The sequence below is a fragment of the Globicephala melas genome, chromosome 16 (assembly GCF_963455315.2).
Source record: "Globicephala melas chromosome 16, mGloMel1.2, whole genome shotgun sequence".
In the NCBI taxonomy this organism is placed as follows: Eukaryota; Metazoa; Chordata; class Mammalia; order Artiodactyla; family Delphinidae; genus Globicephala; species Globicephala melas.
In genome coordinates, this window is record NC_083329.1 from 48,164,725 (window position 1) to 48,179,870 (window position 15,146).

The 15,146-nt window shown below is 39.6% G+C and overlaps 1 protein-coding gene across 2 annotated transcripts in view; it reads right to left on the reverse strand.

Moving 5' to 3' along the window:
• Window positions 1-15,146, reverse strand: part of BMPR1A (bone morphogenetic protein receptor type 1A) — a 142,041-nt gene that overhangs the window by 112,571 nt on the left and 14,324 nt on the right. The window lies entirely within an intron of this gene.

A 15,146-nucleotide genomic window follows, 5' to 3' on the forward strand; every position in this document is an offset into this window, starting at 1 on the left:
ACGCGCAGGCTCAGCGGCTATGGCTCACGGGCCCAGCCGCTCTGCGGCATGTGGGATCCTCCCGGACTGGGGCACGAACCTGTGTCCCCTGCACCGGCAGGCGGACTCTCAACCACTGCGCCACCAGGGAAGCCCCAAAATTAAATCTTAAAAAAAAAAAAAGAAATGCAAGAGGAGAAATAACAACCGATACCACAAAAACACAAAAAATCATAAGAGAATACTATGAACGGTTATATGCAAACATATTGGACAACCTAGAAGAAATAGATGCATTTCTAGAAACATACAGCCTGCCAATACTGAGTCAAGAAGAAACAGATTATTTGACCAATCACTAGAAGTGAATTAGAATCTGTAATAAAAAAAAAACTCCCTGTAAACAAAAATTCAGAATCAGATGGCCTCAATGGGGAATTCTACTAAATACACAAAGAACTTATACCCATCCTTCACAAACTATACCAAAAAATTGAAGAGGAGGGAACACTCCCAAATTCATTCTATGAAGCCACCATCACCCTGATACCAAAACCAGACAAACACACCACCAAAAAAAAAAAAAAAAAAAATACAGGCCAGTATCTTTGATGAATGTAAATGCAGAACTCCTCAGCAAAATATTAGCAAACCAAATCCAACAGTACATAAAAAGGATCATACACCATGATCAAGCTGGATTCATTCCAGGGTTGCCAAGGATGGTTCAACATACACAAATCAATTAATGTGATACAACAGGTAAACAAAAGGAAAGACAAAAACCACATGATCATCTCAATAGGCACAGAAAAAGAATCTGACAAAATTCAACATCCATTTATGATAAACATTCTCACCAAAGCAGGTACAGAGGGAACATGTCTCAACATAATAAAAGCCATTTATGACAAACCCACAGCCAATATAATACTCAAAGGTGAAAAGCTGAAAGCCTTCATGCTAAATTCAGGAACAAGACAAAGATGTTCACTCCCACCACTTCTATTCAACATAGTATTCGAAGTCCTAGCCACAGCAATCACACAAGAAAAAGAAATTAAAGGTATCCAAAATTGGAAGGGAAAAGGTAAAACTGTCACTATTTGCAGATGACATGATACTATATAGAGAGAACCCTATAGCCTCAACACAAAAACTACTACAACTAATAAATGAATTCAGCAAGGTAGCAGGATACAAGTCTCATATACAGAAATCTGTTGCATTTCTTTACACTAACCATATGTCAGAAAGATAAAGTTAAAAAAAAATTCCATTTAAAAACGCATCAAAAAAATAAATAAAATACCTAGGGATAAACTTAACCAAGGAGGTGAAAGACCTATACACTGAAAACTATACAACACTGATATAGGAAACTGAAGATGATTCAAAGAAATGGAAAGATATCCCATTCTCTTAGACTGGAAGAGTTAAAATGTTAAAATGTCCATACTACCTAAAGCAATCTACAGATTTAATGCAATCCCTATGAAAATACCCATGACATTTTTCATGGAACTAGAACAAAACAGTCTAAAACGTATACGGAACCACAAAAACCCAGAATTGCCAAAGCTATCCTGAACAAGAAGAACAAAGCTGGAGGCATAACCCTTCCAGACTTCAGACAATACCACAAAGCTACAATAATCGAAACAGCATGGTACTGGCACAAAAGCAGACATATAGATCAATGGAACAGAACAGAAAGCCCAGAAATAAACCCACACACCTATGGTCAATCTACAACAAAGGACGCAAGAATATAAAATGGAGAAAAGACCGTCTTTTCAACAAGTTGTGTTGGGTAAGCTGGACAGCTACATGTAAATCAATGAAATTAAAACACTCCCTCACAATATATACAAAAATAAACTCAAAATGGTTTCAAGACCTAAATATAAGAGAGGACACCATAAAACTCCTAGAACATAGGGAAAACATTCTTGGCCGTAAATTGTAGCAACATTTTCTTAGATCAGTCTCCCAAGGCAAAAGAAATAAAAGCAAAAATAAACAAGTAGGGCCTAATCAAATTTAAAAGCTTTTGCACAGCAAAGGAAACCATCAACAAAACGAAAAAACCTATGGAATGAGAGAAAATATTTGCAAACGATGTGACTGACTGAGAAGGGATTATTCTCCAAAATATACAAACAGCTCATAAAACTCAATAGCAAAAAAAAAAACAAAACCCAATCAAAAAATGGGCAGAAGACCTAAACAGACATTTCTCCAAAGAAGACATACAGATGGCCAACAGGCACATGAAAAAATGCTCAACATTGCTAATCATCAGAGAAATGCAAATCAAAACCACAATGAGGTATCACGTCACACCAGTCAGAATGGCTATCATCAAAAAGTCTACAAATAAATACTAGAGAGGGTGTGGAGAAAAGGGAACCTTCTTATACTGTTAGTGGGAACGTAAATTGGTGCAGCCACTGTGGAAAACAGTACAGAAGCTTCTCAAAAAATTAAAAATAGAACTATTGTATGATCCAGCTATCCCACTTCTGGGTATATATTCAAAAGAATTGAAAAGAGGATCTTGAAGAGATATTTGCACAACCATGTTCATTACAGCATTATTCACAATAGCCAAGAAGTGGATGCAACCAAAATGTCCATCAGCAGGTGAGTGGATAAAGAAAATGTGGTATATAAACACAATGGAATATTATTCAACCTTTGAAAATAAGGAAATCCTGCCATACGTTACAAACATGAATGAACCATGAGGACATTATGTTAAGTTAAATAAGCCAATCACAAAAAGACAAATACTACATGATTTTAGTGACATGTGGTATCTAAAGTAATCAAATTCATAGAAGCAGAAAGTAGAATGGTGGTTGCCAGGGCTGGGGAAAGGGGGAAACAGGACGTTGTTGTTCACTGGGTAAAGTTTCAGTAGGGCAAGATAAAAAGTTCTAGTATAACAATGTACACATAAGTAACAATACTGTACTGTATACTTAAAAATAGTTAAGGGAGTAAATATACGTTCTGGTTTTTTTACAACAATAACAAACAATAACAACAAAAGTGAAGAGCAGGCACAACTGGATTTATCTAGCAGTGGAGTTTCTCAACTAAGCAATGTAGCAAGTGAGGGCAAGGGTGTTGAGAGTATTTGCAACTGAACAATTGTGACTGACCATAGAATTTAAAATGAATAAGGAGAAGGGATGGGACATAAGGGGGGCTACGGTAAGAAATGACTAAAAGCTAAAAGGGTCAATGGTCCCAGTGAGGTAAAAGGATAGTTTATACTAGAAGGCATGAGCTGAAAAGGTGAGAAGTGAAAATCAGAGAGTACAATACTTGAAACTGAAACAATGGGGGGGGGGGTATAATTATAAGCACATTATTATTGAATAACAGATCTGAGCTATGACCACAGGTGGCTGAAGTACAGTGGAAGACACTGGAAGAGGTCAAGAAACCAAGAGACCAGGAAGGTAGTGGAAGAATACCCACCTAGATGTTGAGATCCTCAAGAATTAGAATAAAGTAGTACTGGAGATAGTGAGCTGCATAAGATAAAATCTTCACAGAATAAGGGGCAATAAGTGGGAAGTAAGCCAAGGTTCAACAGAACACTGCAAGGAGCAGCAGTAGCTGGTATTTTCTGATGAGACGATTCAAAACCACCTCTTTTGTTTGACGTTAAGACTGGAGGGAGAGTGGTGTAGAAGTAGCAAAGAGGGGCAAGGAGGATGACCCATCTCCAGGCCCAAAGGAGAGGTGGTGTGGAAGAGAAACTTCCAACACTTTAGTGGGCTGCAAAAAAATCAGTGTCCTCCAGTGTGAATCAAGTTTCAGTTGCTAGCATTCTTAGTCGGAGGCCCATGACCTCAAAAAATTCAGGAGGTCCATAAACTTAGATGAGAAAAAAATTACATCTTTAGTTTCACTTTAGTTTCACTAACTCCTAACTGAAATTTAAATGTAATTATTTAATTATGAGAGTAGGCAAAGCCCACAGTAGTGTTAGCAGTACCTGTAACTTTGTTACCAAAAGAATCATAGTCTCATCAAATTACACTGTTGCAGATAACTCAGAGTATTATTTATGTTCATCATTATTTAAAAATTAGGGCAGTTATTAAAACCCATCTCTGGGTTATTTAATGAGTTAATAAAAGAAAATACACATTACTGTATCTTAAAATTTTTTAATTACTTTAATAGTGGTATTTCAATATAATTGGTTTCCTTTGTAATCCAATGTATTTTATTTTACACACATTTAAAAACATTAGTCTGTCCAAAAAACATAAGAATGCTTGAGAGCAAGAAGATGAATAGAAAGGTCAGAAAAAGAGGCACCATGAAAAGGCTTCAGGGATTGGAGAGCAGCAGGAAGAACGGGTCTGCCAAAGAGATTATACAGAGGCTTAGAGAATAAAGGTCAATGTGAGGTTAAAAACAATGAGGGAGCTACAGAAAATGTTTCACGAAAAAGTCAAGCTGCAACACAAAATGCATACCACCTGTACAAAACACAAGAAATGGAAATATATTTTTGTAAATGGAGAGGAAATTTTAGGATACATAAAGTAGCACCAGCGGTTACCAATGAAAAGTAAACTGAGAAAGGGCAGAGCAGAAAGAAGTAAAGAGGAAACTTCACTTTTCTGTATTGTTTGAATTATTTACTACGAGCATGTATTACACTAAAAACAAAACTACAAAAAAAACAAACAAACAGAAAAACAAAACTAGTTGTTTTTAGGGGAATCCCTTTTCTGTTTTCCTTACTAGTTTCTTTGGTATTCTTGCAGGACACTAGTAGGAGGCTAGGCCTCCAGGCTCTCCAGGGAACTCAGTGATACATTCTTCGAGGGAATGTTGTCCAGAAACATTTTTTACGGCACGGTGAGATGGGCATCATAGGGAATAGTTTTAGCTGTTTGGGGCTGTCATGAAACAATCAGCCTTGTGTTAGCCCTTCAAACATTTGACTTTTGTGCTGAAGCAAGCACAAAAAATTGGAAGCTTCATCTCCTGCAGCTCTCTCTTCATGATTCAAAGCATTCTGGGACAGGTAACTGCCAAGCAGGCTGGGACTAATAGGTGCTTCTTATCAAACAAAGCAAACACTGATAGCACTTTCAAGCTGAACTGCTATTGCTGGTATATAAGGAGCCTGATTTTTTTGTTCATCGTGTGTTCAGGAACCTTACTGAACTCATTTATTAGTTTTCCAACTTTATCAATTGATTCTCTTGGTTTTTCTAGGTAGATTATACGCTCTGCAAAGGGCATATGCAGAATACAAGTTTTGACTTTCCCTTTCAAATATTTACAGGCATACCTTTGTTTCATTGCAGTGTGTTTTTCACAAATCAAAGGTTTGTGGCAGCCTTGTGTCAAGTAAGTCTATTGATGCCATTTTTCCAACAGTATTTTTGCTCATTTCATGTCTCTGTATCACATTTTGGTAACTCTCACAAAATGACAAACTTTTTCATTATTATTATATTTGTTATGGTGATCTGTGATCTCTGATGTTACCACTGTACGTGTTTTGGGGCACCATGGACCGTGCCTACATAAGACAGCAAATTTAATCGATAAGTGTTGTGTGTGTTCTGACTGCTCCACCAACCAGCCATTCCCCCATCTCTCTCTCTCTCTCTCCTTGGGCCTCCCTATTTCCTGAGACACAACAATACTGAAATTAGGCCAATTAAATACCCTACAGTGGCCTCTAAGTGTTCAAGTGAAAGAAAGGTCGCACATCTCTCACTTTAAATCAAAAGCTAGAAATGATTAAGCTTAGTGAGGGAGGCATGTCGAAAGCCAAGACAGGCCAAAAACTAGGCCTCTTGCACCAAACAGTTAGCCAAGTTGTGCGTGCAAAGGAAAAGTTCTTGAAGGAAATTAAAAGCGCTGCTCCAGTGAACACATAAATGGTAAGAAAGCAAAACAGCCTTACTGCTGGTGGAGAAACTTTTAGTGGTCTGAACCGAAGATCAAAGCAGTCACAACATCCCCTTAAGCCAAAGCCTAATCTAGAGCAAGGTCCTAACTCTCTTCAATTCTCGGAAGGCTGAGAGAGATGAGGAAGTTACAGAAAAACGTCTGAAGCTAACAAAGGCTGGTTCATGAGGTTTAAGGAAAGAAGCCATCTCCATAACATAAAAGTGCAAGGTGAAACAGCAAGTGCTGATGAAGAAGCTGCAGTAAATTAGCCAAAAGATCTAACTAACATAATTAATGAAAGTGACTAAACAACAGATCTTCAATGTATGTAAATGAGACAGCTTTTTTTTTTTGGCCACGCCTCGTGGCCTATGGGATCTTAGTTCCCCGACCAGAGATGGAACCCGTGCCCCTTGCACTGGAAGCACAGAGTCTTAACCACTGGACCACCAGTGAAGTCCCGAAACAGCCTTATCTTGGAAGAAGACGCCATCTAGGACTTGCTTAACTAGAGAGGAGAAATCCATGCCTGACTTCAAAGCTTCAAAGCACGAACTGACTCTCTTATTAGAGGCTAATGCAGCTGGTGACTTTAAGTTGAAGCCAATGCTCATGTACCATCCCGAAAATCCTAGGGCCTTAAGAATTATGCTAAATCTACTCTGCCTATGCTCTCTAAATGAAACAACAAAGCCGGGGTGACAGCACATCTGTTTACAACGTGGTCTACTGAATATTTTAAACCCACTGTTGAGACCTACAGCTCAGAAAAAAAGATTCCTTTTAAAATATTACTGCTCGGGCTTCCCTGGTGGCACAGTGGTTGAGAGTCCGCCTGCCGATGCAGGGGACACGGGTTCGTGCCCTGGTCAGGAAAGATCCCACATGCCATGGAGCAGCTAGGCCTGTGAGCCATGGCCACTGAGCCTATGCATCCGGAGCCTGTGCTCCGCAACGGGAGAGGCCACAGCAGTGAGAGGCCCACGTACCGCAAAAAAAAAAAAAAAAAAAAAAAAATTACTGCTCATTGAAAATATCTGCAGATGATGCAACAGACAGGGGTTTAATCTCCAAAATATACAAACAGCTCACACAACTCAACAACAAAAAACCAAAGAACCCAATCAAAAAATGGACAGAAGACCTTAATAGACATTTCTCCAAAAAAGACATACAGATGGCCAGTAGGCACATGAAAAGATGCTCAACATCACTAATCATTAGAGAAATGCAAATCAAAACCACAGTGAGGAAAAAAAAAAAAAAAAAACCACAGTGAGATACCACCTCACACCAGTCAGAACGGCCATCACTAAAAAGTCTACAAACAAATGCTGGAGAGGGTATGGAGAAAAGGGAACCCTCCTACACTGTGGGTGGGAATGTAAGAAGATCCATGCACCCCTATGTTCATAGCAGCACTATTCACAATAACCAAAACATGGAAACAACCTAAGTGTCCATCAACAGATGAATGGATAAAGAAGATGTGGTACATATAGACAATGAAATATTACCCAGCCATTAAAAACGAATGAAATAATGCTGTTTGCAGCAATATGGATGCAACTAGAGATGATCATACTAAGTGAAGTCAGAAAGAGAAAGACAAATACCATATGATATCACTTATATGTGGAATCTAAAATATGGCACAAATTAACCTATCTACAAAACAGAAACAGACTCACAGACAAAGAGAACAGATTTGTGGTTGCCAAGGGAGAGAGGGATGGGAGAGGGAAGGACTGAGAGTTTGGGACTAGAAGATGTAAACTATATAGGATGGATAAACAACAAGGTCCTACTGTATAGCACAGGGAACTATATTCAATATCCTGTGATAAACCATAATGGAAAATAATATAAAAAAAAAGAATACCTCTAAGTGTATAACTGGGTCACTCTGCTGTACAGCAGAGATTGGCACAACACTGTAAAGCAACTAGACTTCAATAAAAAAAATAAAATTAAGGGCTTCCCTGGTGGCGCAGTGGTTGAGAGTCCGCCTGCCGATGCAGGGGACACGGGTTCGTGCCCCGGTCCGGGAAGATCTCACATGCCGCGGAGTGGCTGGGCCCGTGAGCCGTGACCGCTGAGCCTGCGCATCCGGAGCCTGTGCTCCACAACGGGAGAGGCCACAACAGTGAGAGGCCCGCGTACAGCAAAAAAATAATAAAATAAAATTAAATTAAATTAAAAATATTAAAAAGTAAAAAAATAAAATATTACTGCTCATTGACAATGCACCTGGTTACCCAAGAGCTCTGATGGAGATGTACAATAAGATTAGTGTTGTTTTCATGCCTGCTAACACAACATCCATTATGCAGCCCATAGATCAAGGAGTCACTTCAAAGTGTGAATTGAGTATCTTGTTCATTCAGGGTTTTTTTCTTGAATTTTAACATTTTTTACACAGCAGGTTCTTATTAGTCATCCATTTTATACACATCAGTGTATACCTGTCAATCCCAATCTCCCAATTCATCACACCACCACCGCTTCACCCGCCACGTTCCCCCCTTGGTGTCCATACATTTGTTCTCTACATCTGTGTCTCAATTTCTGTCCTGCAAACCAGTTCATCTGTACCATTTTTCTAGGTTCCACATATATGCGTTAATATACGATATTTGTTTTTCTCTTTCTGACCTACTTCACTCTGTATGACAGTCTCTGGATCCATTCATGCCGCTACAAATGACTCAATTTCATTCCTTTTTATGGCTGAGTAATATTCCATTGTATATATGTACCACATCTTCTTTATCCATTCATCTGTCAATGGGCATTTAGGTTGTTTCCATGTCCTGGCTATTGTAAATAACGCTGCAAAGAACACTGGGGTACATCTGTCTTTCTGAATTATGGTTTTCTCTGGGTATACTGCCCAGTAGTGGGATTGCTGGGTCATATGGTAATTCTATCTTTAGTTTTTTAAGGGACCTCCATACTGTTCTCCACAGTGGCTGTATCAATTTACATTCCCACCAACAGTGCAAGAGGGTTCCCTCTTCTCCACACCCTCTCCAGCATTTGTTGTTTGTACATTTTCTGATGATGCCCATTCTAACTGGTGTGAGGTGATACCTCATTGTACTTTTTTTTTTTTTTTTGCGGTACGCAGGCCTCTCACTGCTGTGGCCTCTCCCGTTGCGGAGCACAGGCTCCGGACGCACAGGCTCAGCAGCCATGGCTCACGGGTCCAGCCGCTCCGTGGCATGTGGGATCTTCCTGGACCGGGGCACGAACCCGCATCCCCTGCATCGGCAGGCGGACTCTCAACCACTGCAACACCAGGGAAGCCCCCTCATTGTACTTTTGATCTGCATGATGTTCAGCAGCTTTTCATGTGCTTCTTGGCCATCTGTATGTCTACTTTGGAGAAATGTCTATTTAGCTCTTCTGTTCATTTTTGGATTGGGTTGTTTGTTATTTTAATATTGAGCTGCATCAGCTGTTTATATATTTTGGAGATTAATACTTTGTCCATTAATTCGTTTGCAAATACTTTCTCCCATTATGAGAGTTTGTCTTCTCGTCTTGTTTGTAGTTTCCTTTGCAAAAGCTCTGAAGGTTCATTAGGTCCCATTTGTTTATTTTTGTTTTTATTTCCATTACTCTAGGAGGTGGATCAAAAAAGATCTTGCTGTGATTTATGTAAAAGAGTGTTCTTCCTATGTTTTCCTCTTAGAGTTTTATGGTGTCCGGTCTTACACTTAGGTCTCTAATCCACTTTGAGTTTATTTTTGTGTATGGTGTTAGGGAGTGTTCTAATTTCATTCTTTTGCATGTAGCTGTCCAGTTTTCCCAGCACCACTTACTGAAGAGACTGTCTTTTCTCCATTGTATATCCTTGCCTGCTTTGTCATAGATTAGTTGACCATAGGTACGTGGGTTTATCTCTGGGCTTTCTATCCTGTTCCACTGATCTATATTTCTGTTTTTCTGCCAGTACCATATTGTCTTGATTACTGCAGCTCTGTAGTATAGTCTGAAGTCAGGGAGTCTGATTCCTCCAGATCTGTGTTTTTCCCTCAAAACTGCTTTGGCTATTCAGGGTCTTCTGTGTCTCCATACAAATTTTAAGATTTCTTGTTCTAGTTCCATAAAAAATGCCGTTGGTAATTTGATAGGGATTGTATTGAACCTGTAGATTACTTTGGGTAGTATAGTCATTTTCACCATATTGATTCTTCCAATCCAAGAACATGGTATATCTCTCCATCTGTTGGTATCATCTTTAATTTCTTTCATCAGTGTCTTATAGCTTTCTGCATACAGGTCTTTTGTCTCCCTAGGTAGGTTTATTCCTAGGTACTTTATTCATTTTGCTGCAGTGGTAAATGGGAGTGTTTCCTTAATTTCTCTTTCAGATTTTTCTTCATTAGTGTATAGGAATGCAAGAGATTTCTGTGCATTAATTTTGTATTCTGCAACTTTACCAAATTCACTGATTAGCTCTAGTAGTTTTCTGGTGGCATCTTTAGGATTCCCTATGTATAGTATCATGTCATCTGCAAACAGTGACAGCTTTATTTCTTTTCCAATTTGAATTCCTTTTATTTTTTTTCTTCTCTGATTGCTGTGGCTAAAAATTCCAAAACCATGTTGAATAATAGTGGTGACAGTGGACATCCTTGTCTTGTTCCTCATCTTAGAGAAAATGCTTTCAGTTTTTCACCACTGAGAATGATGTTTGCTGTGGGTTTGTCATATATGGCCTTTATTATGTTGGGGTAGGTTCCCTCTATGCCCACTTTCTGGAGAGTTATCATAAATGGGTGTTGAATTTTGTCAAAAGCTTTTTATGTATCTATTGAGATGATCATATGGTTTTTCTTCTTCAGTTTGTTAATACGGTGTATCACATTGACTGATCTGCGTATACTGAAGAATCCTTGCATCCCTGGGATAAATCCCACTTGATCATGGTGTGTGATCCTTTTAATGTGTTGTTGGATTCTGTTTGCTAGTATTTTCTTGATTTTTGCATCTATATTCATCAGTGATATTGGTCTGTAATTTCCTTTTTTGTAGTATCTTTGTCTGGTTTTGGTATCAGGGTGATGGTGGCCTCATAGAATGAGTTTGGGAGTCTTCCTTCCTCTGCAATTTTTTGGAAGAGTTTGAGAAGGACAGGTGTTAGCTCTTCTCTAAATGTTTGATAGAATTCACTTGTGAAGCCATCTGGTCCTGGACTTTGGAAGATTTTTAATCACAGTTTCAATTTCATTGCTTGTGATTGGTGTGTTCATATTTCTATTTCTTCCTGGTTCAGTCCTGGAAGGTTATACCTTTCCAAGAATTTGTCCATTTCTTCCAGGTTGTCCATTTTATTGGCATACAGTTGCTTGTAGTAGTCTCTTAGGATGCTTTGTACTTCTGCAGTCCTGTTGTAACATCTCCTTTTTCATTTCTAACTTTATTGATTTTGAGTCCTCTCCATCTTTTTCTTGATGAGGCTGGCTAATGGTTTGTCAATTTTGTTTATCTTCTCAAAGAACCAGCTTTTAGTTTTACTGATCTTTGCTATTGTCTTCTTTGTTTCTATTTCATTTATTTCTGCTCTGATCGTTATGATTTCTTTCCTTCTACTAACTTTGCGTTGTTTGTTCTTCTTTCTCTAGTTCCTTTAGGGGTAAGGTTAGGTTGTTTATTTGAGATGTTGGTTGTTTCTTGAGGTAGGATTGTATCGCTGTAAACTTCCCTCTTAAACTGACTTTGCTGCATTCCATAGGTTTTGGATCATCCTGTTTTCATTGTCATTTGTCTCTAGGTATTTTTTGATTTCCTCTTTGATTTCTTCAGTGATCTCTTGGTTATTTAGTAACGTATTGTTTAGCCTCCTTGTGTTTGTGTTTTTTATGTTTTTTTCCCTGTAATTCATTTCCAATCTCATAGCATCGTGGTCAGAAAAGATGCTTGATATGATTTCAAATTTCTTAAATTTACTGAGGCTTGATTTGTGACCCAAGATGTGATCTATCCTGGAGAATGTTCCATGTGCACTTGAGTAGAAAGTGTAATCTGCTGTTTTTGGATGGAATGTCCTATCAATATCAACTAAATCTATCTGGTCTAATGTGTCATTTAAAGCTTGTGTTTCCTTATTAATTTTCTGTCTGGATGATCTGTCCATTGGGGTAAGTGAGGTGTTAAAGTCCCCCACTGTTACTGTGTTACTGTCGATTTCCTCTTTTACAGCTGTTAGCAGTTGCCTTATGTATTGAGGTGCTCCTATGTTGGGTGCATATATATTCATCCCTTGATCATTATGTAGTGTCCTTCCTTGTCTCTTGTAACATTCTTTATTTTGAAGTCTATTTTATCCGATGTGAGTATTGCTACTCCAGCTTTCTTTTGATCTCCATTTGCATGGAATATCTTTTTCCATCCCCTCACTTTCAGTCTGTACGTGTCCCTAGGTCTGAAGTGGGTCTCTTGTAGACAGCATATATATGGGTCTTATTTTTGTATCCATTCAGCGAGCCTGTGTCTTTTGGTTGGAGCATTTAATCCATTCACGTTTAAGGTAATTATCAATATGTATGTTCTCATTACCATTTTCTTAATTCTTTTGGGTTTTTTTTTGGGGGGGGGTTGTTTTTGTAGGTCCTTTTCTTCTCTTGTGTTTCCCACTTAGAGAAGTTCCTTTAGTATTTGCTGTAGAGTTGGTTTGGTTTAGTGGTGCTGAATTCTCTTAGCTTTGGCTTGTCTGTAAAGCTTTTGATTTCTCCATCGAATGTGAATGAGATCCTTGCCAGGTAGAGTAATCTTGGTTGTAGGTTCTTCCCTTTCATCACTTTAAATATGTCATGCCACTCCCTTCTGGCTTGTAGAGTTTTTGCTGAGAAATCAGCTGTTAACCTTATGGGAATTCCCTTGTATGTTATTTGTCATTTCACCCTTGCTGCTTTCAATAATTTTTCTTTGTCTTTAATTTTTGCCAATTTGATTACTATGTGTCTTGGCATGTTTCTCTTTGGGTTTATCCTGTATGGGACTCTCTGCACTTCCTGGACTTGGGTGGCTATTTCCTTTCCCATGTTAGGGAAGTTTTCGACTGTAATCTCTTCAAATATTTTCTCAGGCCCTTTCTCTCTCTCTTCTTCTGGGACCCCTATAATGCGAATGTTGTTGCGTTTAATGTTGTCCCAGAGGTCTCTTAGGCTGTCTTCTTTTCATTCTTTTTTCTTTATTCTGTTCCGCAGCAGTGAATTCCACCATTCTGTCTTCCAGGTCACTTACCCATTCTTCTGCCTCAGTTATTCTGCTATTGATTCCTTCTAGTGTATTTTTCATTTCAGTTATTGTATTCTTCATCTGTTTGTTTGTTCTTTAATTCTTCCAGGTCTTTGTTAAACATTTCTTGCACCTTCTCGATCTCTGTCTCCATTCTTTTTCTGAGGTCCTGGATCATCTTCACTAACATTATTTTAAATTCTTTTTCTGGAAGGTTGCCTATCTCCACTTCATTTAGTTGTTTTTCTGGGGTTTTATCTTGTTCCTTCATCTGGTACATAGCTCTCAGCCTTCTCATCTTGTCTTTCTGTGAATGTGGTTTTTGTTCCACAGGCTGCACGACTGTGGTTCTTCTTGCTTCTGCTGTCTGCCCTCTGGTGCATGGGGCTATCTAAGAGGCTTGTGCAAGTTTCCTGATGGGAGGGACTGGTGGTGGGTAGAGCTGGCTGTTGATCTGGTGGGCAGAGCTCATTAAAACTTTAATCCACCTGTCTGCTGATGGGTGAGGCTGGGTTCCCTCCCTGTTGGTTGCTTGGCCTGAGGTGACCCAATATTGGAGCCTACCCAGCCTCTTTGGTGGGGCTAATGGCAGACTCTGGGAGGGCTCACACCAAGGAATACTTCCCAGAACTTCTGCTGCCAGTGTCCTTGTCCTCATGGTGAGACACAGCCACCCCAAGCCTCTGCAGGAGACCCTCCAACACTAGCAGGTAGGTCTGGTTCAGTCTCCTACGGGGTCACTTCTCCTTCCCCTGGGTCCCGACGCGCACACTACTTTGTGTGTGCCCTGCAAGCACGGAGTCTCTGCTTCCCCCAGTCCTGTTGAAGTCCTGCAATCAAATCCCACTAGCCTTCAAAGTCTGATTCTCTAGGAATTCCTCCTCCCGTTGCCAGACCCCCAGGTTGGGAAGCCTGACGTGGGGCTCAGAACCTTCCCTCCAGTGGGTGGACTTTTGTGGTATAAGTGTTCTCCAGTTTGTGAGTCACCCACCCAGTAGTTATGGGGTTTGATTTTATTGTGATTGCGCCCCTCCTACCGTCTCATTGTGGCTTCTCCTTTGTCTTTGGATGTGGGGTATCTTTTTTGGTGAGTTCCAGTGTCTTCCTGTCGATGACTGTTCAGCAGTTAGTTGTGATTCCGGTGCTCTCTCAAGAGGGAGTGAGAGCACATCCTTCTACTCCACCATCTTGAACCAATACACCTCGTTCAATCAGTTTTAATCTTTCTTATTTACTAATTAATATTTAATTGCCATGAATTTCCCATAAAGTTTCACATTGGCTACACTGGTATTACAGTGTGGTCTCACTGTAATTTACTTCTAAATTGTGTGACTTCAGTTATGATTGTCCCTTTAAGCTATCTAAAAGCTATTTAAAAGCTATGTCTCTTCCCCCCTGCCAAGAATGTAGGTGTTTTTGTTTTAGATTTTTTGTTTGTTCTGTATGTTTTTGTTTTTTGGGGGAGGTAAAGCATCCTCTTGCTGTTCATTTCTATAGGCACCGTGGTCAGAAAATATAACCTGTTTGTTTTTTGCTTTCTGAAAAATCTACTGATTTTCTTTGTGGAACAAAAGATGCTCACTTTTGGGGACTATTCCGTGTGTTCCAAAAGCATATATATTCTCAAGAAATCTATGTGTAGGGGGCTTCCCTAGTGGCGCAGTGGTTAAGAATCCACCTGCCAATGCAGGGGACATGGGTTCAAGTCCTGGTCCAGGAAGATCCCACATGCTGCGGAGCAACTAAGCCCCTGTGCCACAACTACTGAGCCCTCGTGCCACAACTACTGAAGCCTGCGTACCCTAGAGCCTGTGCTCCGCAACAAAGAGAAGCCTCTGCAATGAGAAGGCTGCGCACCACAACAGAGAGTAGTCCCCCCCTCACCGCAACTAGAGAAAGCCCACGCGCAGCAACGAAGACCCAACACAGCCAAAAATTAATTAATTAGTTTAAAAAAAATGAATCTATGTGTA